Below are 26,968 nucleotides of genomic sequence, written 5' to 3'. Positions count from 1 at the left end.
TTTGACTTACAAAAGATAAAAAGTAATCATTTTTAGAAATGCAACCAGCATTTTCTTTAAAAAAACGAAAAATCCTTTTGGATCTCTGGGAGAAATAAGTTCTAAAAATAATTACAGACATTTACAAAGCACTTTTTATGTGCCAGGCAGTGTGCTAAAAGCCTTGTGTAGATTTTCTCATTTAGACCTCAAACTAATATGGCATTATTAGTCTCAATTTATCAGTTAGGAAATCAAAATTCAGAGGAAGAAGGGAATTAGTAAGGTCACTTAACACATAATCAATGGATGGAGCAATGAGATGTAAAAATAGACTTAGGCCGTTAGATACAAAGTGACATAGTCTCTTAACCGTGAGTTATTTATTCACGAACCAGCAATTTATTGAGTGCCTAATATGTGGAAGACACTATTAGAGGTGCTAGGAGGACACACAACCCCTATCCTCAAGGAATCTACAGTTTTTCAATCGTCGTTACTATTGTAGGCTCTGGAGAAAATTCTATTTAAGTCTTAAAGCCTTACTTGTGATTTTCTTTATGCACAAAATCTAATCTGAGTGTCTCATTCAGAATACCTCTTTCTCTTGGCAGCGACAGAAATGTAAATTCTCAAGGCACAAATGGATTGTTACTAAAAAGGTGTACATAGATTATATTAAGCATTCAAGACAAATGCACTGGTAATTCAGCTCAAGGTGCATAATTATCACACAGGAATTATTTTATAAAGCACGGATGTCAGCCGATATATTTTTGAATTAGAATTGAGTGTGAAAATCTTCAAGTTAAAACATAGTGTTCTGTTATTTTGTGCCTTCCAGTTTTAGAGGAGAGCGAAACATGTATTTATTTAGATTTTTGACAGTGTGGATGTACTTTAAAACGAATGTGACAATGAATTTTATTCTAGAATTATCTTTTGATACCAAGAAAAGAAACACACATTTGGCTTACTTACATATCTGTAGACACAGAAAATTGTATGATTCCTTCACCGTAGTAAAGTCAGTCCTGGTCATGGTACACATCATGCATTTGGGGAGTGGTTTCTCTCTGCATGTACTTATTAAGATGTTAGCTCATCCTCCTGGCCAAAACTATTTTATGAGCTTCCTCTAAACAGAGTTTTATTTTACCAGGTCAGTCACAGGCCACTGCTTGGTTATGGGTCAGGGTAGGAGGTGCCACTTACGTTTCTGACCAGGCCTAAGACCCCATCATGTGTTGCAGACACCATTTTTCAACAAGCATTCTAGGTTGTATCTCCAGTAGATAAGGAATCTTCAAAAACATAACTACAATGCTATTAACACACATAGCAAAATTATGAGTAATTCTATCTCAGTTATATCTGGTTGACCACTGAATCTGGCCCTTCCACAAGCTAATCATCTTCCCTTTCTATTTAAGACTACTCTATTTACAGAAAGACTTCAACTTTAAGTTGAAGTTTCTGTTACTTGCAACCAAAGTAGTATGCTGAATACAACACCAGAAGAACAGTTTGAATTATTTAGGAGTAGCATATGATTTTTTTTTTCAGATGAACATTGGTAGCGTACATTAAAATATAAGTAATGAATGTACTACATAAGAATCATCACGTAACTAACCCTTTATAGCTTTGTACTTCAAGGGTTGTAAAATGTTTTCTCATGCATTCTGTTCACAGTTGCTGTATGAGACAGGTGGTGATTATCATCCTCAGTTTATGTGAGGGAACTAAGATACACATTACTTCAGAGACGTTTCCAGAATCAACAGAAGTGAGATAAAGTGTCATAACCAGAACCATCTTCCTCCTAACACTCCCACTGGCTCCTGTGAGCCTCTGTGAGTCACTAGTTCCAGGCCAGTAGGAGCATCTAACAAAAGATATAACTAGGTTAATAATGTGTATGAAGAACAATTCAAGTGTGTGTGTGTGTGTGTGTGTGTGTGTGTGTGTGTGTTTAATGAATAGCTTCTATTAAAAAAGTTTTTGGCAAAAATTTCCAAAAGAAACTATTATTAGTCCTTTTATTTATTTATTTATTTTATTATTTTTAGCTGTGTTGGGTCTTCGTTTCTGTGTGAGGGCTTTCTCTAGTTGCGGCAAGCGGGGGCCACTCTTCATCGCGGTGCGCGGGCTTCTCACTATCGCGGCCTCTCTTGTTGCGGAGCACAGGCTCCAGACGCGCAGGCTCAGTAGTTGTGGCTCACGGGCCCAGCTGCTCCGCAGCATGTGGGATCCTCCCAGGCCAGGGCTCGAACCCACGTCCCCTGCATTGGCAGGCAGACTCTCAACCACTGCGCCACCAGGGAAGCCCTATTATTAGTCCTTTTAAAGAGGTGCTTACCTAGCAGCATTTAGCTTTGATCTAGTGATCCAAGGTAAAGTCAACAAGTTTTCTTAAAAGACCAACATCCCAAGACCTTTGAGTTAGACCCTTGCTTTCCAAAGTCTTAGCCAAGAAATCCGCTGTGGTAAACTGTCTTCTCTATTTATCTAATTTGGGAGGATGAAGGCCCACGCTGCCCTGGCGGGATTTGAACTCATGGTTCCAGGAAGTCTAAATGAGCCAAAGATAATGCTTGGCCATGGATCTTTACCCCTGTTGGAGAATAGGCAGAGCTTGGAGCTTGTTTACCCTGACAAAAGTGTTAAGATAAGGGATTAAAATCCTCCCTAAAAGCAGAGCCTTGATGTCTGCCTTCATGCAACAGGTAGATCATTTCAGAATACTTCTGTAAAGTATTTGAGATACTCTCCATAGTTAGGGATAGGGAACTTATTTACCTGTGACAAAAACAAAAATGACAAGCAAACTGTTCTTCCCTATGTTAATATGAGTAAGGCCCAGGCTGAGAGACAGTCTCATACTACTCTAAGAAGTCGTTAAAAAGAAGTAACTTTCTCCTCCCTCAGGCTCTGTGGTAAAGTGGTTCAAGTCGGAACCTAAGAGAAAGGCTAGCAGCTTCTGTTTGCAGCCTAGATAATCATTTCCTGCTTGTCCTTAGGCAAATTGCCTCATCAGTTTGGGGAGCCTTGAGTACCTCAATTTACCCATCTAAAATAATAGCTGTTTCATCAAGGGTATTGTGGGGTTTAATTGAAGCCCTTGAAGGGTAATGAGATCCTCAGATAAGACCCTGTGTAAACACTAAGTAATGCATGTCTGCACATACTCGCCACGTACAGATATAGACCAGGGTCTACAAAACTGAATTATCTGGCAAAGTTCTTTTCTTCATGACATCAACATGCCTTATGCCAGCTTTGTTGTCCCACACTTAGAAGATAAATTCCTTCAGGCCAGTGTTCTCCAAGGATTGCCAAATGCTTAGGTAAGGCACCTTGGTGAATAATTAAATGCCATAGCCAACTTCAGGTCACCTGCCTTCCTACAATATTTCCCAAACTTCAGGCATTCATTTCCCAGATTCACAAATTTTACTATTTCTGCTTACCAACTATACCACCGTTTACTTAATATCTTTAAACTGAGATAGTTTTTTGTTTTAAAAGTTTATTTAAAGCAAACACTTTCTATGATTTTTGTTTATAGAAAACCAGGGTTTTCTAATATACATTAATCTACATATATCTATTAAAGTTTTAAATGTTTATTCATGTTATTTTTAAATTATCTTGCATACCACTAGCTTATGCATATCACATTTAGATGAGGTCAAAAGTAAAGATAATTCAAAAATGCATATAATCTGCAGATTGCTTATATTTTATATGTATAACACATTTTGATGCTATTCTTTTGGGCAGCTTTGTCAACAAGCTACTGCAGTGTAGTAAACTCCTGAAAGTTCAGAGGCTTAGAAAAATAAACATTTATTATTACTTAAGGGTCTGTGGGTCAGCTGGGCAGTTCTGATGATCTTGGTCAGATTTGGTTGACCTTGGCTGGCTTGCTTTTGTGTTCCTGGCCGGTTGGCTGGGGCTGGCTGGGCTAGGATGGCCTCACTCACATCTCTGGTGGTTGTCTGAGTTTTCCCTTGGGGTAATGCATTGACTGGATCACATGTCTTTTATCTTCCAAAAGGCTATGCTAGACTTATTCCTAAGTTTCAAGGTTCCAAAAGAAAGCAGAAGCTATGAAGCCTGTTGGGACCTAGCTGGGATCTGGAACTACTTCCCCTCCACCACATTTTACTGACCAAAAAAATTGAAATGCCTGCCCACATTCAAGCAATAAGAAAATGGGCTCTGCCTTTTCATAAGAGGGGGTGTATAGTCACACTGGAGGGCACTGAGTCAGGGAGGAGAGTAGACCTGTAGCCATTTTATAGTAGTTTTAACTTTTGTTCAGGTTTAGCTTAGGAAAATATTAAAATGAGTGAGCCTTTCTTGAATTCACATGAGGTGGTGGAGGAAAGATGACATGGAGTTAGGAAACCTGGCTTCTGGATCCACTCTTTATAGTAGAAGTGACCTTGGACAAGTTATTTCCATTCTCTGTCTCTCAGTTTCCTCACCTACAAAGAGTGGGGTTGGACGACCATGAGTCACTAAATCAAGAAGCTACTATGGTATATTAGTTAGGATTATGTTTTGTTGCAGCCCAAAGCTACTGTGCTGGTTCTGAAAACTCATTAGGGACCCGCATTCCTCCAAAGGAATGTGCAAAGGGGCCTGAATTTATTTCTATCAGACTGTGCAGCAATTTATGCTCTAGGACAAACAAAAAATAGAGCAATTTAGTCAGCAGTGAGTGGAGTCAAACAGCTGGGTGTGATACCAACAGACAGTTTAACAGAAAGACCAGGGAAAGAGACAGTCAAAGAACCCCACTAAAAATACGATCATCTCACTGCTAAAAACACTTGTCATCCCAGGGTGGCCATCCACATGCCCAACCTTATTAGGAAAAAAAAACAAAATGGATAAGCCTTTGGCAAGTCTGACCAAGAAAAAAGAGAGAGAGAGAGAGAACACAAACTACTAAATAAAGAATGAAAGAAGGGGTATTACTAGTAACTTTATAGAAATTAAAATTATTACAAAAGAATATTATGAACAACTGGATGACAAAAAAATTAGATAACCCAATGAAATGGACAAATCCATAGAAAGATACAAACTACCAAAACTGAGTCAAGAAGAAGTAGGAAATCTGATTAGACCTATAATAAGAGATTGAATTAGTAAGTAAAAACACGAAGAAAAGCCCATGACCAGATGACTTCACTGATAAGTTCTAGCATAAATTTAAAGAGTTAATACCAATTCTTCACAACTGTCCCCCAAAACTAGGAGAAAAGAGGACATTTCCCAACTCAGTCTGAGTCCAGGATTACCCTGATAACAAAACTTGACAAAAACATCACAAGAAAAGAAAGCTACAGCCAATATCTCCTATGAATAAGACACAAAATTCTCAACAAAATACTAGTAAATTGAATCCAGCAATACAAAAAGAGGAGTATACATTATGATAAAAGTGGGATTTATGCCAGGAATGCAAGTTTGGTTTAATATCCAACAATTAATTAATGTATGTACTGTATCAGTAGAACCAAGGGCATAAAACATGTGATCATCTTAATAGGTGCAGAAAAAGCATTTGACAAAATTCAAAACCCCTTTATGATGAAAACATTCAATAAACTAGGAGTAGAAGGGAATTTCTTCAACCTGATTAAGGCCGTAGCTAACATTATTCTTAAAGGAGAAAAGCTGAACACTTTCCACCTAAAATCAGGAATAAGAAAAGAATATCCATTTATTCCACTTTAATTAAAAAATATACTTGAGGAGTTAGGAAATTAGGCAAGAAAAATAAAAATCATTCAGATTGAAAAGGAAATAGTAAAACTACCTCTATTTGTAGATGACATGATCTTGTATGTAGAAAATTCTAAAGAACTAAAAAACATATTAAAACTAATAAATGAGTTCGAGTTTAAAGGACACAGATCAATATACAAAAATCATTTGTATTTTTATGCAGTAGCAAGGGACAAAGTGAAAATGACATTAAGAAATTAATTCCATTTACATTAGCATCAAAAAGAATAAAACTCTTAGGAATAAATTTATCAAAGTAGTACAGAAGTTACACTCCGAAAACTACAAAGCATTGCTGAAAGATGTTAAAGAAGACCTAAATAAATGAAAAGTCATTCCATATTCATGGGCTGGAAGACCTAATATTATTAAGATGACAGTACTCCCCAAATTGATCCACAGACTCAGTGCAATACTATTCAAAATCGAAACCATTTTTTTTTCTGCAGAAGTTGGTAAGATGAACCTAATATTTATATAAAAATTTAAGGGATTTAAGATAGGCAAAACAATCTTGAAAAGGGAGAACAAAGTTGAAGGACTCACACCAATTAAAAAATTTACTACAAAGCTTGTAATCAAGACAGTGTGGTACTGGCATAAGGATAAATATATAGATCAATGGAGAGAATTGAGAATCTGGAAATAAACCCTCCCATTTACAGTTAATTGATTTTCTACAATGGGACAAGGAGAATTCAAGGAGGTAAAATGAGTCTTTTCAACAAATAGTGCTAAGACAACTTGGTATCCACGTGTGAAAAAGTGAAGTTGGACCCCCTTCTTCACACCTTACACCAGAATTAACTCAAAATGGATCACAGACTTAAATGTAAGAGCTAAAACTATAAAACTTTTAGAAGGAAACATAGGAGTAAATCTTTGTGACTTTGTTAAGTAATAGATTCTTAGATGTGAGTCCAAAAGTACAAGCAACAATGGAAAAACAGATAACTTGGACTTTATCATAATTAAAACTTTTGTACTCAAAGAATACAATCAAGAAAGAGAAAAGATAACAACCCACCAACTGGGAGAAAATCATATATCTGATAAGGGACTTGGCATCTGAATTATAGATACAAGAATTCTTACAATTCAAAAATAAAATGACAAATAACCCAATTAAATAATGGATACAGGATCTGAATAGACATTTCTCTAAAGAAAATATGCAAATAGCCAACGAGCACATGCAAAGATCTTTAGCCATTAGGTAAATGCAAATGTAAACTCTAAGGAGATAACATTTAACACCCATTAAGATGGCTATAATAAAAAGGCCAGACAATAACAAGTGTTGGTGAGGATATGGAGAAGGGAGAATCCTTATACACTACTGGTAAGAAATTAAAAATTTGAAGAGACTTTAAAAAATGGTCTGGTAGTTCCTCAAAAGGTTGAACAGAGTTACTATGCTATGTGATCTTATAATTCCACTCCTAGATACATACCCAAGAGAAATGAAAACATATGTCTACACAAAAATTTGTACGTCAGTGTTCATAGCAGCTTGTTCATAATGGCCAAAAAATGGAAACAACCCAAATGTCCATCAGCTGGTGAATGCATATGTAAAATGTGGGATATTCATCCATAATCTGGAATATTCTTGAGTCATAAAAATAAATGGTAATATGCTACAGCATGGATAAACCTTGAAAACATTGTGCCAAGTGAAAGAAGCGAGTCACAAATGACCAAGCATTGTATGATTCCATTGATATGAAATACTCAGAATAGGCAAATATATAGAGACAGAAATTAGATTAGTCATTGCCGAGAGGTGGAGGATTTGGTTATGGTGGGTGGGGAATGACTCTTCATTGGTATGGATTTCTTTTGGGAGTGATGAATATGTTGTAAAATTGACTGTGGTGATGGTTACACAATTTTGAATATACTGAAAACCATCAAATTGTACATTTTAAATGGGTGAATTGTGTTGGGTTGGCCGAAAAGTTCATTTGGGTTTTTCCGTAAGATGTTATGGAAAAACCCAAACGAACTTTTTGGCCAACCCAATATTATATGTGAATTATATCTACGTAAGAGAATACGCTAGCTCTAAGAGGATGACTGATGAACAACTACAACAATAACAAAACATGTCTGGGGTTATATTTAGCCCACACATCACCAATTTGTGGCGCCTAGGATAGATTCTCTTCAAGATCCTCTTCTACTTCGGGATTTTCATTTTATGGCAGAGAAGTCTGACCCAGAAAAAAAAGGAATTAATGTTCAGTATATAGGAGCAACAGGTGACTGGAGTTGATTAGATACCCATCTATCTATCTCTCTAAGCTGACCAATGTTATGAGGAAATGAGGAATAACCGTTATGCCTAACTGACTAGGTAGACAAGAAGAAAGAGTTGGGTGCTAATTCCATACTTAAAATAACAGTTTGAAGACTAAAATTGCCTCCTTAGCAAGGGCACCTAATCTTATGAACTGAGATGCAAAGAAGGTCCTGGGAAGAGCAAGAGGTTAGGGATCAAATAGTACCGGGTAGAAATTCAGGCCCTGTCAACTGTTGCTGTAACCTTAGACTTACCATTCCCAGGCCTCAGTTGCCTTATCTATAAAGGAAGACAACACAGCTATCCTGAAAAATTTGGGGGAAGTGTTAAAATGAAATATGGTTATAAAGTGCCTGGCATATTGACGGTACTCAGCAAATTAATTTTCTTCCTTTTGTGTGGCAGGAAACCCAGCCAGAGTATAAGATAATACAGAATACAAGAAAAGATTTCTCCAAATTCACTAGCATAGACCCAAATCTATCATCCTGTTCCATATTGGCATTCCCTCCTTTTAAAAAATTCATCAGTATGCTCTCCCTATATTCTGGGGGAAGCATAATTTACTATCAACATGATAGTATTTGAGAAAATTGTGTTACTTTATTTAAAGGAGAAAGGAAAACTCCCTACCACCACAACTACCGCTACCAAATAGCATCAACTCCCAGCTTCTGGATACCAAAATAAGTTGAGTGGGAAGGATAAAGAAAATTATTTGCCCAGAAAAAGTAAAATTCAGCTTCAAACCTAAAAGTGGCCCCAAAGCAGAATTTGGTATAAAATCCTGTGAGTGCAGCCAAGTCCTGTAAAGGAGAGGAACAAGGTATTCCAGGAGAATACAGAACAAGAGCACTTCGCTTGGTCCAACTGGCTCTTAAAGTAGCTGCATCACCGTTTCTGCTTCCTCCCACTCCTCCCCGCCAAATGATTTGAATCTGGCCTTTTTGAAGTTGGTCTTTTAAACAATCATTTGCTGTCTTTAAAAAGTTTTAAATGGCTGTCTTGGTAAAAGTGAAATCAATATTCTTTCAGCCTGGGCTTTTAGCAGATAATGTCTCCCCATAAATCATGGGCATAATGACACTGGAATAATTCATCATCTCATTACATTTACATATGATGTGCCACATTGTTCTGAAGCGAAGGTTATCTTCCCTGCCTGGGATTCCATCCAGAAACAAATAAAAGACGAAGGAACCTGATGATTTCATGGTCCGTTTATAGATGCTGTTGTGGATCAGTTTCCTGTCCGTCAGCTACTTTTTCTTTACAGCTTTTCTGTGCACACAGTGCAGGAATATATCCTTTCAGCCCAAGAATTTCAATAACCTTTAAAACTTTATTTGTGCAAGAGGTGCCTGTCTAGGTTGAAGATGTTCTCTGTACTCTGGGCTTCTTTTTATACCAGTGCCAGGTCCAAGTTCATTAGTAAAACCATCAAGTATTTATTGAGCACCTACTATGTTTCAAGTATGACCCTGGATGCTGGGGATACATATAAAAAGAAGGATGGACGTGATCTCTGGTCATTGAGCTTAGCATCACATGGGGAAAGATGAACAAAGAACTCTTGACAAATAGTCATGCCATCTTTGCTAGTAGTAAGTACTGGGAAGGATCAACGAAGGATGCTATTGATAAAGGACCCTCTTGACTGGTCTGGCGGGGCATAGATTATGGAAGGCAGCCCTGGGAGTGGTGTTTAGGGTAAGACCTAAAGGTTAGGTATTGCAATTAGAGCATTCCAGACAGAGGGAACATCATACTGTTCAATAAATACTAGGTGAAGGAATGAATGAACAATAACCAAAAAGCAAACTAATAAATAAATAGTTTAGATAATGGCTCTAAATCTTGAGGACCTACTCTTAACCTGCTCAAGGAAAATTGAAGTAGTAAACTGTCAGTGAAGCCCTGTGGCATTACCCCTTCAGCACTAACTCTTACCAATTATACAGACTGCTGGAATCCTGACCTGGGTAAGTACTTAGAGAAAAACAGACCCAAGTGAAAATTTTAGAGTTACACCTTACAGTTAACTTGGTCCAAGTTTTCCTTGGGTGAATTACTTTCTGAATCTCAATTTCTTCCATTGTAAAATGGGAATTACATATGAGATCCTCTTAAGGCTGCTGTGAAGATAAGAAGAGATCATGAATGTCAAAGTAGAAAAATATAGGAGTTAAGAAGCTAGGCTGGGTCCCTGAGCAGATTGTGTTTGAATTTCTGCTGGGCCACTACTTAGCCGTGTGACCTTGGGCAAGTTTCATAGAGTTATGCTATAACACAACATATGTGTTTCTAAAAATCACTGCACTTTGCAAAATTGGGCGACAGAAAATCACAGAGCTTATGGGGAAAATTGAGGCTAGGGCCACATGGCAAAAACTTGTCAGTGATATATTAAGAAAAAAAGATAGGAGTCTAATAAACAGTAGACAGTTTACATGTGTTCAATAGCTGGGAAATACAAAAACCCAATAAATACTGCACTTTGCCTTGAAAAAGATCGGGAGTTTGCTTGTGGACATGGGCATCGAATGGGTTGCAGTTTTTGAGCACTTGTGAAGTGGTGGAAGCAGGGTTATCGGAAATGGGATGGAAAGTTGTAGCACCAGATGTAGATGGTGTGACTCATAACACCTGTGGTGAACTGAGACAGATGTTGGACACTTGAGGGATGTGCAGCTGTGCGTTTTGTATACTTCCATGCAGCTCAGTTCGGCCAAGTGTAGGTTCTGCATTCACCCAGTGTGTCTTGCAGTGAGAACTGAATGTCAGCAAACACAAACATCACAAATTCCCGTTAGGCTCAACCTGTCCCCTAATGTATCAGTTAGGTTGGAACACATGTGCGTTGTAGCAGAACTGAATGTGTGTATCCTTGCTCTGCCTCAGTTCTCCCATCTGTAAACGGGGATGATCCGAGGGGTGTTGTGATCCTGACTATACCATTTGGTGCCGTATAAAATGCCTAGTACTGGGCCTGACATATAGGTGCGGTGCCTTTTCCCTAAGCATTTGACATTTCATGGTGCGTTAAATTTGATTTGGAGATTTTGACTAGAGGCCAGGCGTCACTTCTGGTGAGTGAGGGTCGCGCTAGTTGCCTGGGCCTGACAGAAGCGCACGCTCCTACACCCTCATGATACATGCATTGAGTCTTCTCCTCCTGCTCCTCAAAGAAACAGGCCTGGCAAGGGAAGCTGCAGGCCATGTTTTCGTGGGGAGGTGGGAGGGAGAAGAAATGGCATCACCAGTTCCATAGATTCAGGGAAGGGCCAAGGACCAGCAGGCGAGTGTTCCACAGCCCACCTCACCGGGAGTCCTCTGTTAGCCACGGCCTCAGCTCCAGCTGTTCTCGCCTGTAGTGCTGGGGTGAGTCACCTAAGCTCTCTGTAGCTGTAATCCGCTTCTTGGTGACTCTCCAAACTGAGCCTGAATTCCAGAGGTTTCCCTATCAATGATTACAGTTGGCTCAGCCTGCCGTGAAGCCCAGATAGGTAGTTTCATCTTTCATCTGTCCTCCTTTTGGGTGGTTGCAGACAGCTGTCTAGGAACAGATTCGAGGGGCCGTGACTCACAGGGTGTGGTGGGCTGAGCTGGAAAACAAAGGCCACAGGCTTGCGTGAGATGCACGCAAGTTGTGTGCAGGAAACTCACGAGACATGGGCGCAGGCTGCTGTGTGCGCTTGTCTCCTGTAGTTTGTATCCAGATGCATCTCCTACAAGCTCCTGAGTCATGTATGCTGAACGTTTCCACCCCCAGCTGTGTGTTTAGGGGCCGCAGAGCTGCCGCCTCTTTGGCCTCCATCCCCAGAATGCCGTCTCTTATTTGACACATCTGCTGTCCTTCCTAGAGTGACCTCAGCCCCCATACCTGCATTGCCACCTTCTCTCATCACTTCTGGCGCTGAATGCTTCGCTCATACAATTATTATTAGCTCCTTGACACTTCATCTTGTTCGTCTCTCTGGCCTCCAACTCTCTGATCGTTGTGTTTTATTGTACCTACATCTCCTATCACCCCAACTCAGAACAGAAGGGTGATGTGATTAAGAGCAACAGACTTTAGAGGCAGGCAGATCTGGGCTGGAATTCTGCTACTTCTGCTTAGAAGTGGAAAGATACTTCATTTTTCTAAGTTTTAGTTCTCTTATCTGCAAAACGTGAGGAGTGATACTAGTCTCCTTAGAGTTGCTGTCGGGATTAAACAAGGTAGTATCTCTGAAACATTCAACACAGATTAAATACTCCATAAATGTAGCTGTTGTGATTATCAGGAGGTTTGACTTCTTCCAAACAATGACATTGGCTTCACAGAGCTAAATCCATGCAGTAGGAAATGTACAAATATTTATCAAATGAATAAAATTATCACTTGTTATTAATGTTGAGTGTTCCAGTTCGTATATATTTAGGTGAATGTTTCGTTCATTCATTCTTATAAATTGTTCCATATGTACCAGGCAAGGAATGGCGGATAGGAATAAATAGGATAGAAGGTCATTGCCCTCCTGGAGTCTCAAATGTAGCAGAAGAGAAGAGTTACAGAGAACTACCCATTCTTGATTTTTCCCCCTAGGAAATTGTCTGCTGTGGATTTTTGGCGTGAATTAACTTTTTAATAAATATATTTGAGTTTATCTGGGATTAAAATATAGATTTTGACTAGCAAAATGATGCATCACATAGGCAAAATATTGGTGAAATAACATGCGAACACCAAATGATGAGCCCTTCCTTGTAATAAATTAGACAGTATCACTAAAAGTCAACTGTCAAAATAATTCTACTTCTTGACCTTGGCTTTTGTGAGATTTATAATCTGGAGGATTTTAAGGTTGGATTTAGAGGCTGCCGTACCATTTTGACTGGATTCCCTATTTAATGTAAAGGTCCTATTCACATTCAAGAAACATGGATGAATGGTTTCGTAACGAAGGGATTAGCCTAACTGAATAGAGGTGTATTATATAGAACAGTGTTTCTCAAAGTGCAGATTCCAGGGGACAGTGCCCAGTATTGGTTTTTTGTTTTGTTTTGTTTTTAACGAGTATCTCCAGTTGGTTTTGACATAGGTAGTATACACAGTCCACAGTTTGAGATGTACTGGTTTAGAGAAAGTAGGTGGATTGGTTTCTGAGTCATAAGTTATAAGTTCAAAATGGATATGAGTAAGTGCCAGGGACTGTGGATTGGGATCAGAGTGAATTTGTACTGTGGGAATAATATTCAGGTGACATGATGACTTGGAAGTTTGAGGTATAATCTGGACTGCTCTAAATTTGCATTTTCACAAGTCCAAAAAGTATTAAATCCACTCGCCCAGACTTCTAGCTCTATTAACTCAACCTCAGTCCACAGTGCCTCTACAGAACTTTGTTAATTGAAATACTGAAAAGACTGCTTTTAGGAAATTTACAGTTGATTTGGAGGGATAAGACATGTTCATATGAAACTTTCAAATATCAGCATGGGCTAGCAGATAATTACTTGTTGATGTGAACCCCAGAAATAATCCACGTGATGGGGATTCAGAAGTAGGAGAGATCTGGTGCAGCTAGAAGGGTTAGTGGCAATCCAGGTTAAAGGTGAGGGAATGAGTTTATTGAACTATAAAAAGGGATGGTGTATATATCTTGGAAGAAGGTGAGAACAGGGCATTCCTTGTAGGAACCACAGTATGAATTGTGGAGGAAAGCGTCGGTTCTCAAAGGGAGCACAGCCACTAGGAGGCTTTTTAGGAATTTGTGGGGACTATTTACGTTGTCACAATTGAGGGGATTCTACTGGCATTTAAGTGGGTCGGGTCTGGGGGTGGTAGGCATCCTATAATGCGTAAGATGGACACACAAAATAGGAAATTTTCTGAGGCCTGTATGACTTTAACATATTCTGCTCGACATTTAATTTGGTTGAAAAACCTGCATATGATTATCTTATGTAGAACCTAGAGTAAGAAAAAAAGATGATAGATAGATGATATACAGAGAGAGAGATAGATAGATAATGGTTTAATATTATTTTTTCCGGGAATGCAGCTACAGAAGGTAGGTTATAGTTGATTACCTTCAGAGGTTTACTAAGCATTGTTCACCATTTCAGAAAATCATATCACTGATGGCAGTACAACTTAGGAAAATTTGGGTTTGAGTATCAGTATGAATTTGTAGCTGTCACACTCGTGGTAATTCTATGCATGTATGTATGAATTTACTTATTTACTTATTTCAAAATGTCAAATGGAAAGGGAAAGAATGGCTACATCTTGTGAGTACTCTAACTTTTCTTAAATCCACAATTCTTTGATATAAGGGGATGAAGTGTCAGTATCAGTAGTGTGATCAGGCCTGAGCACTTATATTTTATAATGTGTTATTATACATTAATTTTCTTTCTTTCTCCTCTATAATGTAGTGAGGTCATCATGTTAATATTTTTTCAAATTATTATCATTATGTGTGTAGGTTGGTTATGTTATCAACTATTTGTAATATAAAGGGGATATGGGGTTTTGGTAAGCCTAAAAACTCCTGGATTAAGACATCAAGCCTGAGAATTACAAAGACATGTTTACTTAAATTCAGTGGTGGGGATGGGGTCGGGGGTTGGGATGGGTTTGGAGAAGAAGTGAACCTTTGTTCAGCTTTTGATCTTACTTCCCTAGTGCCACAGTAATGTTTGTCCAGATATATCAACTTCTAGTCACCTATTTTAACAAGAGGTAGATAGGCCTTTTAATATTTTTTGCAGTATTTAAATAACATATATCTGATATGCATCTTTATGGAATAATAGGTTTGGCCAAGAAAACGGCTGTTGTATTACTGCCTTATCAGCATTTTCAGTGGCTCAAAATGTTTTCCTCATGTTCAGAAACCACAGCATCAGAGAGGTTTCCACTGAGAAGATTTATCTGAATAAGCCATTTTAGTGATAAGGGAAGCACGAAACCCAACAGCTGCCCACACCCCCCCTTTTGGGTTTATGTTCTTAAGCCCCAGAGAGCTTCTTTTTCTTCTTTTTACAAACTAAGTCATGCTTCCCCCACCCCCTGACATATGTTTGATGCTTCCCAGAACTCCTTGCTTCTCCAGAAACTATTCCATAGGCAAGTCTGAGGTCCACTTAAACCAAACTCTGGCAAGAGGGAGAAATCACATGTTTCCTTCAGGACATAATGCAATGACAAAGCACGGGGATAGGTCTCTAGCAGCTGGGGCTAGAAATTGTTCATAAATGTTGTTAGGAAATTGGTGTCAGGGTAAATCCTAGGCCTCGTTTCCACATGTTTGAGGGTGGCAGCATGTATCACAGGGGCTTGTAAGATTCTGCCAGGAGAAAACAAACTTACTACTGTCACTTAGGAAATATATGTCCTCTTAAGAAACAAAAGAATGAAGCCATAAAATCAGTAGTGATTGGCTATAGACACATGAGCTATGTATTGCTGTTAGGTGTTAGTAAAAAGATCATCTAGACCCCATCTCAAAGATACCCTGGTCGTTATTTGAGATGAGGGCTATCTATCTTAAGGGATAAATAACCAAGAAACAGCAAATGTGGTGCTTCTTTTATGCTGGGATTGCAGCTAGATGTCATGTTTGCTGTTCTTGGGTCTGTAGGACCCCGTAAGAAGGGGCTGCTTATACCACAAATGGTATGCTAAATATATAAATAAATAAATTCAGCTTACTCATGGTAAAACTGCAGCATTGATTGGGCTGAAAAAACACTCATCTAGGAAATGCTTTTCCATTAGGAAATGTTTTTTGTAATGTGATCCACTCAGGAATTTCAATCCAAGAATCATTTTAGGATGGCTGCTTACCGCGGAGTATAGCAAATGGGCTGACTCGTTGGGGTTTGGGTTTTGGTTTTCTAGGAAGCTGTTTTGGCACCACGTAGACATTGACCAACATTTTTAAGTAGACGATAGTCAACAGTATGGTCATGTTTAAGAGCTTGGGCTTTGCAAGCAAATAAACTTGAATTTGAAACCACAGGCTTTACTCATGAACTGGGTGCCTTTGGGATGTTATATGTAAAAGCAACAGCAATGACATTGTATTATAAAGAAATGTTAAGCATAAATAAAATTAAAGAAAATGTACAGTAAACTCTCATGTACCAATCACCCCACTTGCCAAATTGTCAACATTTTGAGCAAGTTTTTTAACCATGTTCTCAGCAGTAAAATGAGAATAATAATTCCCATGCCCGATAGCTAGTGGGAAGCAGCCGCGTAGCACAGGGAGATCAGCTCGGTGGTTTGTGACCACCTAGAGGGGTGGGATAGGGAGGATGGGAGGGAGACGCAAGAGGGAAGAGATATGGGAACATGTGTATATGTATAACTGATTCACTTTGTTATAAAGCAGAAACTAACACACCATTGTAAAACAGTTATACTCCAATAAAGATGTTAAAAATAATAATAATAATAATAATTCCCATGCCCAAGAGTTCTTGTAAGGATTATAAAAGCAATAGTATATACGACCTTTTAGCACAGAGGCTGGCATGTAATAAATGCTCCAGAAGTTTATTTAAATGTAAACCAAGAATATCCTTGGTTTAAATATACAGCCACCTATGCTGAATGGAAAGTAGGGTCTTTGTGCTTTTACTGGCCTTCAGGAACTTCACAAAACATACAGGCCCTTAGCATGAAGTGATTAGATCTTATATTTAAAAAGTAAACCCCCAAGTAGTACAGGAATCTGATGCTTAGCTAACTAGGTTTGAGTCTCAGTGAACATTCTAAATGACTCATGAAAGACAAAAACAGTTCCTTAGGGAGATGACATTGTCCCTGATAAAACAATGGTTACAATAAAACAAGAAGTTTATGGCTAGAAGATCTTACCCCAAGGAAAGAATATGCTTTTCCTTAGGTCTCAGGCCACCAGCACTAGGACTAAGAACACTCCTGCCATTTCCTTTTGGCTGGTCTCAAAAGTCTTCATGGTAGTCAGTGAAAGCATTATTTTGGTACCAAAAATAGTTGTTGCACTCTGGTTAGAATGAGAAACTTTTTGCCGAGCTTCAAGATTCAGAGTGATTAATCTGCAGAAAGCTCTCTAATGTCAATTAGATGTGGCTGGCCTGCTTGGAGAGGTGATAGGGAAGACTTGTTTTGGAAGATGAAGAATGAACTAAGTACCCATGCTGCTCTGCAGAGCAGCTCAGAAGGTAACAGTAAGAAAGGATAGTTTCACACTTGATTTATGGGGACTGTTATGACCTTCAAAGAGTCAGTGGAGGGCTTCCCCAGTGGCGCAGTGGTTAAGAATCCGCCTGCCAATGCAGGGGACACGGGTTTGAGCCCTGGTCCGGGAAGATCCCGCATGCTGTGGAGCAACTAAGCCCGTGCGCCACAACTACTGAGCCTGCGCTCTAGAGCCCGTGAGCCACAACTACTGAAGCCCGCGTGCCTAGAGCCGGTGCTCTGCAACAAGAGAAGCCACTGCAATGAGAAGCCCATGCACCGTAACGAAGAGTGGCCCCCACTCATTACAGCTAGAGAAAGCCCGCGCACAGCAACGAAGGCCCAACGCAGCCAAAAATAAATAAATAAATAAAATAAATTTATATTTCAAAAAAAAGAGAGTCAGTGGATAGGGTAAATAAAGATGTAGAATTATAAAATTCAGAACTACAGTTTTTAAAATTTTGGACCCAACGGCAAGTTAATTTTAAAAGGAGAGTTGTACTATAGAGCACATGCTGTTAGGTCTCAGTTCTGCCACTTAAACTTTGTGACCTTGGGCAAATTTCTTAACCCATCCTAGCTTCAGTTTCCTTGTCTATAAAATGGGGATGATAATATTTTCCCTTCCATGAGGTTTTTACCAGGGTAAAAGAGATAACACAGGTAAATGCATGCACACTGCTTTAAAATACTAAAGGTAAAGGCTTACATCATCATCATCATCATCGTCATCATCATTATATTATTTTTCTCATGAGTTGATTAGTGATGCTACTGGATGGAGAAATTTTTCTGAGTAACAGTACTGTTGCCTCTAACTTGGCAATAGGTGGATGATGAACTTGATGTAGAAATCTTGATGCAATATTTTCATGGTTTCTTTGTCCCAAATTGCAGACAGTCCATGCATATATCACACCTCTTCTCTTTGGCATCTGACCTGTTCATTCTACTTTTACTTTAAACAATGAGTCAAGGCTGTACCTGGCAGGGTGGGAGTTTACAGACAACAACAAAGTCTGATTCTTTTGGTTTTGATCCTAGCCCAGGGCCTTTTACTAAGCAAGCGTTCAAAGCTGATATGTTAAATGAATGAACAAATGAATGAATGAATGAATGATATACATTTATATTGTCAATTCTGGGGTTTTTTTTTCCTTAGGGAAAAGTGTTAGGCCATGCTTTGTTTTTTCCTTACATTTGATTTATCTGCATATCTAAACAAAACCAACCTGTTCAATTAATGTATTTTCCCCTTGTTTTATAACCCACCTCTTTACTTGTTTTTATTTAAGTAGAAGCTAAACACTAAAAACTTGGGAGTATTTTATTTTATTTTTTAAAAATTTATTTTATTCAATTTGGATTCCTTTTATTTCTTTTTCTTGCCTAATTGCTCTAGTTGGGACTTCCAGTACTATGTTGAGTAGTGAGAGGGGGCACTCTTTTCTTGTTTCTGATCTTCAAGGAAAAGTTTTCTACCTTTCACTCTTGAGTATGATGTTGGCTGTGAGTTTGGCATGTATGGTCTTTATTATGTTGGAATATGTTTCTTTGATACTAATTTGTTGAGAGTTTTAAGATGAAATGATGCTGAGTTTTTGTCAGGTGCTTTTTCTGCATCTATTGAAATGATCATATGATTTTTATCTTTCATTCTTTTAATGTAGTGTAGCACATGTACTGATTTGCGTATGTTGAACCATCCTTGCATCCTGGGGTTAAATCCCACTTGATCATAGTATATCAAGTGTGTGAAAATAAATTTCCGTAGTTTAAAAAAAAAAATTTATTTTATTGAAGTAGAGTTAATTTACAATGTTGTGTTAATTTCTGCTGTACAGCAAAGTGATTCAGGTATATATATATTTATACACACATATACATGTATTCATATCTATCTATATATATATACATTCTTTTTCATATTCTTTTCCATTATGGTTTATCACAGGATATTGAATATTGTTGCCTGTGCTATACAGTAGGACCTTGTTGTTTATCCATTCTAAATATAATAGTTTACATCTCCTAACCCCAAACTCCCAATCTATTCCCCCCACCTCACCTCCCCCTTTGGGAGTATTTTATTTTAAAAAGCAACTTCAGCGTGCTCTTTTTTTGGGAAGAGTACAATATTGATTGAAAAAGGCACAATCCAAAGTGAATGAATTTAAAAGTGGAATGGATTTTAAAGTTCTTTAAAGAGACTAGTGTAGAAAAGCCCAAATAAATACTCAGGATTTAAGGATACGTTTTGGAAAACAATTCCATTTTGTAGGATTGCTCTTCATCCTTCTTCTTGGTGTTTGCTCAGCCCACTGCAGTCACGATTATAACGTGTGAATTGCTTAGCATGAGTTAGGCACTGTGACCAACAGTTAATCCTTTACAACCATATTTTAGGGTATGTATCCTTACACTTATTTTATCCATGAATAAAAAATGAGTCTCAGAGAGACTGAGCATCTTGTCCAAGATTACACAGCGAGAATTTGTAGAGCTAAGGTTTGTGTCCTAATCTAGCTGGCTCTGAATCCCAAACTTGAAGTTTGCTGTTGAACAGGGAGTAATTTGGGCCAGAGGAAAAAAAATATTTCCCCCATAGACATTCAGATAGACTCTCATATAAGTAAAGGACTTCTGTGATCTTTAACGTTCCATTGCTTTTACCTTCTGCTGCCGAGTCAGCAAATCTTCCCATGATTGTCCGTTCTCCAAAGGTAATTGGCCAATGAAAGAAAGGAAAGCAAAACCTAGGGCCTAGCATTCTTGAGATCACCTGTAATGAAAAATAAGAGATGGAATCTTTCTTGTTAAAGAGTAGGTAAATTTTTGCGACTATTCGGTGGGTTGGTACAACAGATAAACAATGAATATGGTACTTAATAAAAATGTAATGAGACTGGAAGGCAAATTGGAGTGGTAGGAAGGGTAAATGAGAGGTAAAAAAGGAAAGCGTGAACTCTTGATTCATTTGGCAGTAAATGGGGAGGGGAAGCAATGGGTTTGGCCCAACACTGGGGCGGGAAGAGATTGAAAATAATACCAAATGAAGGTTGGGGATGAAACACTCTGTCCTTCCAATTTCTGCTATAGCCTGGCCCCCATCTCTTCTCTCTCCCTTTGCCATATTAGCTGTCATCATAGTGAGGTCTGCCTTCTTAAGCCAACAGACATTCCTCATCTTAGTTGACCTCTGAGAAGCACCTGCATTACTGCCTACTGTTGCCTCCCGTCCCTTGGCTTCAGGGCACAATTCTCTTTGATTTGGGTCCTGTTACTTCTTGTCTCTCTCCTTTTTTGGCTCACCTTCTACTAGCCATTAAATGTTGGAGGCCCTAGGTCCTCTGCTCCTCTTATCCTAATTTTTCTCCCTGGTGATTTCATCCACTCCCACGGTTTCATATCTCACGTACACTCAGATAACTCCCAATTTTTATCTCCAGTCTTGATCTCACGACTTAACTCCAGACTCTTAAATTAGCTGTCTGCTTGCCATCTTTTGAATGCCTCAAAGGTACCTCACAGTCAGCAAGCCCAAGACAGAGCTCATCGTCTTTTCCTCCAGGCATGGTCCTCCATCCAGGGTCCCTCAGTGAATAGCACCAGTGTCTGTCTAGTTGCTCAAGCAGAAGCCAAGGAACAATTCTCTCCCATAACCCTCCTATTCACCACCACGTCCTATAGATTTCATGCTCTCAAATCTATCTACTTCTCTCCATCTCCACTGCTGTCAACCTAGTCCAAGCCATGATGATCTCTTTCCTGAACGACTGCAGCATACCTTCTGACTGGTCTATTTGCATCCACACTGGTCTACCTACGTAGTCTTTTCTCCACCCTGTGACTAGTCCACCCTGCAACTCTAGTTGACTTTTTATTTTTCAAAAGATGAATTGGGTCATATCACCTTCATGTAAAAATCCTTCAATAATTTTTCATTCTCCTTAGTATAGAATCAAAAAAATTCATCTCCTGGCCCACCAGGTGCTGTATAGTCTAGGGCAGTCGTTCTCAAATTGTAGTCTCAGAATGCATCAGCATCACACCAGTGTGTGTTTTGAAATGCCAAGTTTTGGGTGCCACCCCAAATCTCATGAATTGGAAACTCTGGGGATGGAATCCAGCAGATGGTGTTTTAACAAGTACTCCAGATGATTCCGATGTGTATACTCAGGCTTGAAAACCACTGCTCTGGAGCCTACCTACCATTCTGGCTCTATTTGACTTCGTGCTCTCATCATTCTAGCCTCTACAGCTTTCTTTCATTCCCCACTTTTGCACTATGTTTCTTTCTACCACAGGGCCTTTGAACAGCTTTTTCTTGAAAGCCTTTCTCTCTCCTCCTTCCCTGGTTAATATCTACTCTTCCTTCAGGTCTTAGCTCAAGAAAGCTGACAACGACTGATTCCTCCTAATACCGTATACTACTCCTGTGTAGTGCTTAAAACAGTTGTGTTTTTTTTTTTATATATGTAAGGTTACTGGTTAACATCTGTCTCCCCACTAGACTGTAAACTCCAAAAGAATTGGGACAAGATCTGTTTTTGCTTGCTGTTGTCTGCAGTGTCTGGTACTAGAATAGAGCCCGTGCTCAGATGTTTGTTGAATGAATGAATACAGAAATGAATGAATATTTCCTTTCAGTATCTGGATACTGTTTGAGAGCACAGACAGCCTGGAATTCTCATGGTCAGCTCCCATTCCTCTCATTTTCTAAAATGGGGATACCTACCTCATGGGTTTGTTGAGACAGTTAAATGAGGTAATTCATGGACAAAACCTAGCACCAGGCCAGGCACACAGGTCCTTGATAAATGTGAGCTCTGACCATCATTATTATAACGACTCCACTGTTATTATTATCATATCCAGTTTCCAAAATCTCCTTGAATCATAATGGTGGAGTGTAGCTAAAACTGAACAGTATAGTTCTTGACAAGAATATACATTTTTGAACTATAAGGTGAAAACCAATGCCTGTGCCGTGTCTCAGGTTTTTTTTTTCCCCCAAAAGCTATTCATCTCCCAGAATATTTACTCCAGGAAATTCTGATTAGCCTTGTTATTAGTTTCTAATGTCATTCATTTATTTCCTTGGCAAATAATTAAGGAGTGCCTAAATGTACCGAGCTGGGTTCTGGAGATGTGGTAGTGACCAAGAGGGTTGTGTTCCTTATAGAGTTGACAGTCTAGTGGGGAAGAAAGGTATTAACAGCACAGCAAGGAAATATTTCACCACAGTGGCCATAAATACTATGGAGAAGCACACGGTCCCACTTCTGTGTGAACTCAGGAGGCTAAGCCGTAATGGGGAGGGGAGTTTTCATTCCTAGGCCCACCTTTGACCCTCAGGTAGAAGCTGCCTGTGCACAAACCAGGCCAACCATTTGGTGTAGGTGGTGGCCTGTGATGCAGACCAAGTAGGTGAAGTGGATGTTTCTCTCCTATTCTGAATCACACTGGTCTCTGTATGTGTTAATTCTGTGTTGTTCTTACAAACAAGGTTTCCATGAAAACCAGCTAAAAGGGGAACAAAAGGCAAAGGCCAGCTGGGAAGCCTGCATTGTTAACGTGTTTCCCAGGTGCTTTATATGCAGACTTAGTGGTTAGGAACTATTCCTTTTTAGGCTCTCTGCCTGATTCTCCTTTGGCTGGCTCTGATTCCTTTACCTCCTGAACACCTGGGGCCAAGACTCCTTTTCGGAGCAGTTTGAAAGCCATCCTTTCTTTTTCTCTTTAGTCGGTTTGGTCCAGGTCTTAATCTTTGAACAGCATCAACTCTTCATTGCCATTTGACAGCGCTGGGGTTGGAGGATCCAGCGTTTCCCAAAGCAGGTCTTGCTTTACCATTGGTGATGCAGTGAGCCTGTCAGCAAGTCTGGCTCTAAATCATCCAGGCTCAATTAGTTTATTTCAAAGAAATACCCAGGTGTTGTTTGACCTTCAAACATATGGACTGCTGGAATAAATGAAAGTCTCGCCTGTTCCCATCATGCTGAGGGAGCTGGATGGGGTAATTCTTTTTTGTAGTCTCTGAGTTTTGTGAAGGGGTTTATTAGGTTTGGGCTCAGTGAGTTATTTACTTTAGCAATATGCTTGGCGGTGGGCTGCCTTTGCTGAGACAACAGCCAGGTGTGAGTTGTCACCAAGTACCACTAGAATGGTACAGAGGTATGGAGAAGAATTGGGCCACATAGCTGGGGCCTGAGCTCTGAGGCTTTTGAGGGAAACAGCCTGGGGCACTGTCGGAAGCAGTAAGGTGGGCGTCCAGCTGAGCTCTGTGTCCAGGGCTGAGCAGCTCTCCACAGCAGGAGAGAATTGATCCCTGGGTTCTTCTTGCCTTTTCCTAGCATGGGGGGTGATGACCATCCTCTCAGACTCTGACTCCTGACTTGACACCCTCAGGCTTTCTTTGGTCTTGTTCAAGAGGTCAGCCTACCCAGAATCCTCAGAGCTTAGCAGAACTTAGCAGAACAGCCTATGTTTTTGCAGCCTAAACAGTTTCTAAGAATTGGGGCGAGGTTGAAAAGCATTGTCCTGTGGCCGAGAGCGAGGTTTTTGGAGTTAGAAAGATGTGGTTTCAAATCACGGCCCATCCTACTTGCTAATTGTGTGACATCAGGCACGTGACTTCACTTCTCTGAGCCCAGATGTCTCAGGTATACAGTGGAGCTGATAATTTTTATTTTAGCCTTTTACAAAATATGTTTAAAAGATATTTTAATATTCATCCAACTAAAAAGAGATTTAATGGTCAAGTACATTTGAAAAACCCTTTAGACTCTTTTCCTCTATTTTGGATTTGATACTGCCTATTGTCAGATTAAAGTTCCTGAGAAGTTCTGAAGGAAAAAAACCTGTTTAACTTTGTTTAATCCAAAATGTCAAAATATATTTGAGTTCATGAGCTCTTTTTCTTTTCTTTTGTAGAAAATGGGAGCAGTGTTTCACGAAATACAAATGACCTCATAGGATTGTTGGAAGAGTTAATAAGAACTTATGAAAAATGCTTCCCATGGTGCCTGGCCCAGAGTAAGTACTCAATAGTAGCAAGTATTGTATGATTATTATTGTATGATTATTATTAATGAGGGGTTTTGGTCCCCAAAACATAAAACTCTAAATTGGATATATCTGGTTTTTAATCACAAGCCCTTTATTAGTGTTTACCAGTTGGAAATTTACAGATTTCAGCTGTCAGTGATGGCTAATGGTTGTGATTTATTTAGTGCCTACCACGTTCCAGGGTGCATTTTAGGTACTTTACCAAATCGTTGCTATATTTGACGGTCATAACTATTCAGCAAGGTAGGTTTTATGCTTTCATTTGTAAATGTCAGCACTGAGGCTTGAAGATGGCATGTGTCCAGCCCAAGGTTATGTAGAGACTCTGCTGTGGAATTGGGAATTTAGCTTGGATTTGCTTGGCCCAAAGCCCTTTATTATTCTCTGCTGGCATTCTGTAAATCTACAGGGGTCTGTGAAAGCACCAGTGATGTGAAAGAAATTTGCAGTAAGTCTAATAGAAACCAGACACTTGGCCACCACGAGGCACTGGAGGACAGTATGTTGGGAGGTCACCCTCCTGCCCTACCAAGGATCTTTCCTTTATGGAATCCACCTTGTTCTCTCACCTGCAGTGGTTGGCCTTGCGGTGGTTGTTCCCCTGGCCGAAAGCATTCTTCCTGTGTCTCCTTCCTTGGTTATCTCTCAGTCACCCTGCAGTCCTTTTACTTGCCTATCTCCCCATCAAACTGTGAGCAGGGACCAAGTCCTGGTCAGTGTTGTATCCCCAGCATGTAACACACTGTATTCTATAGTTATGTATTGATGAATGAATGCTGTCAATTTAGAACCTATATAAGAAAATGATTTATGCCTTAGAGTAATAAAGAGTGGGAAAATAAGTTTATTATTTAGTAAGTACTATCTGTTTGATAGATAAGAGTCTCAAAACACTGTTTCATGGAGATTTGGGCAGTAAAAATGTTGAAAATTCCTGTGCAGAGCAAGGCCTGCTACTAAACTGTAAGGAAGGCTTTTTACCACCTTGGAGATTGTTGAAGGTGGCAGCCTCTTTTTGCTGAGTATTGAGTGCGTCTGTAGAACGTTGTCCAGTTCAGCAGTTTCAGAAACACTTTTTAACAGACCCCTGTGTTCAGGGAAGGGTGGTATTTATGATTCAGCTCAGGGAAACCAATTCACTCGAATGCCAGTCAATTATCATGGTTACTGTCTGTGAAATGCCTTCTTTTACCAAGCTGTGTCCTAGGCATATTATACATCACCTCTCATTTTTATGGCATGACTCCAAAGTACTGGGTATTATTCCCATTACAAATGAGGAAGCACAGCCTCTGAGAAGCTTTGCAACTTGCCAGAGACAGCCAGCTAGAAAGCAGTGGGGCAAGGATGTAAATCCAGGTCTGTCTGTGTCCGAAATCCATTTTGCCCCCTTAGGCCACCTTGACATCTGAGATGGGAGCTATGGGAGCTCCACTGGCAATGTGATCAGTATTGGACATTAATGAGCAAGTTCCCCCTGGAACTTTGCAGCAGAAAGATGCCTAGTGACCTTAAAGCAAAAATCAAAGCAAGTGTTGCTTTAAAGCTTTGTACATCCAGCCTATTCTGGCTACTATGTCATCTTCCTCAATTTCATGAACATTTTGATAGCGATAAAAAAGGAATAGTTCTCAATATCAGAACACCTGTTTCCTTGGTGTTCCTCTGCATCCATGCTTCGCCTTTGAGATCAAATCCTCCTTGTGGTCCATGTCTCTCATTGTTTGAAAATACCTGGTGTCAGTCTTCTTCAAGTTCGACATTAGCTTCTTTTTTTGTATGCAGGGAGTTACCCTGATTTTAAGAGCCAGATTGACTGTCTCAAAGGTTGATGGATTATTTCCTGCAAAGATCTCCACAGATGAATGCTTTGATGCATTTTATTCTGATCTTACCTGTTTCATGGCATATCTGGCAGGAAAGGAGAAGAGGGGAAATTGATTCCCTTGAGCACAGCCTCCGAGGGTGGCATGTTTTCAATCATATATTATGGTAATATATTGATGAGATAGTTGTTTTGGTTAAAAGGAAAAAAATGTTGGGGAAGCAACACTAAAGCAAAGGGCTTTAGTGTTGAATACGTGGTTGAAACATCAATGATGGGATGATGGGAAATGAGAAAAGATAACCAGAGCTGTCAGCATTTGTGATGCTTCCTCTTCACCCGCAAATGCCACAAGCATCCTTTTCCAAACTTAAGCCCCATGATGTTGGAATCTGGCAATGCTGGCTGTCTGGTTGTGACCAGTGGAGGAGCAAAAGTGTGTCAAGTATCTGGCACCAGGGCACACAGCACGAAATAAGAAGGGGGGATATTTATTCTCTTTCAGTTCCATGAAGTGATCTATTCTAGTCTGACTTCTACATTCTAAAAGTATAATTCGATACTTGGGACTCCTTTGGATTAACTGGATTTCCAGGGGCCAATTCCTGAGAGAGTGGTCATCCCCAGGGCTCTTTCCTATAAATGAAGGGACTCATCCTTCCATCACAGGGTTTTTCAAAAGTTTGGTCTAAGGACCAGTGCATGAGATTCACTTGGGGCACTTTTTTAAAAAATGTTCCCACCTCACACCTATATACCT

At 39.5% G+C, this 26,968-nt stretch overlaps 1 protein-coding gene across 2 annotated transcripts in view; it reads right to left on the bottom strand.

Moving 5' to 3' along the window:
- LOC309637527 (uncharacterized protein) overlaps window positions 1–26,968 on the bottom strand; it is a 432,423-nt gene that overhangs the window by 60,670 nt on the left and 344,785 nt on the right. The window contains exon 7 of one of the 2 annotated variants that reach the window (XR_014250580.1): window positions 18,976–20,094. The exons of the other annotated variant lie outside the window; for it this stretch is intronic. The gene's annotated coding sequence lies outside the window, so the exon portion shown is untranslated. Of the gene's footprint in view, window positions 1–18,975; window positions 20,095–26,968 lie in introns of those variants that run through there. 2 annotated transcript variants of the gene reach the window in all.

Source organism: Balaenoptera physalus, assembly GCF_965194825.1.
Source record: "Balaenoptera physalus genome assembly, chromosome: 11".
In the NCBI taxonomy this organism is placed as follows: Eukaryota; Metazoa; Chordata; class Mammalia; order Artiodactyla; family Balaenopteridae; genus Balaenoptera; species Balaenoptera physalus.
This window is presented reverse-complemented; position numbering and strand designations above follow the sequence as displayed.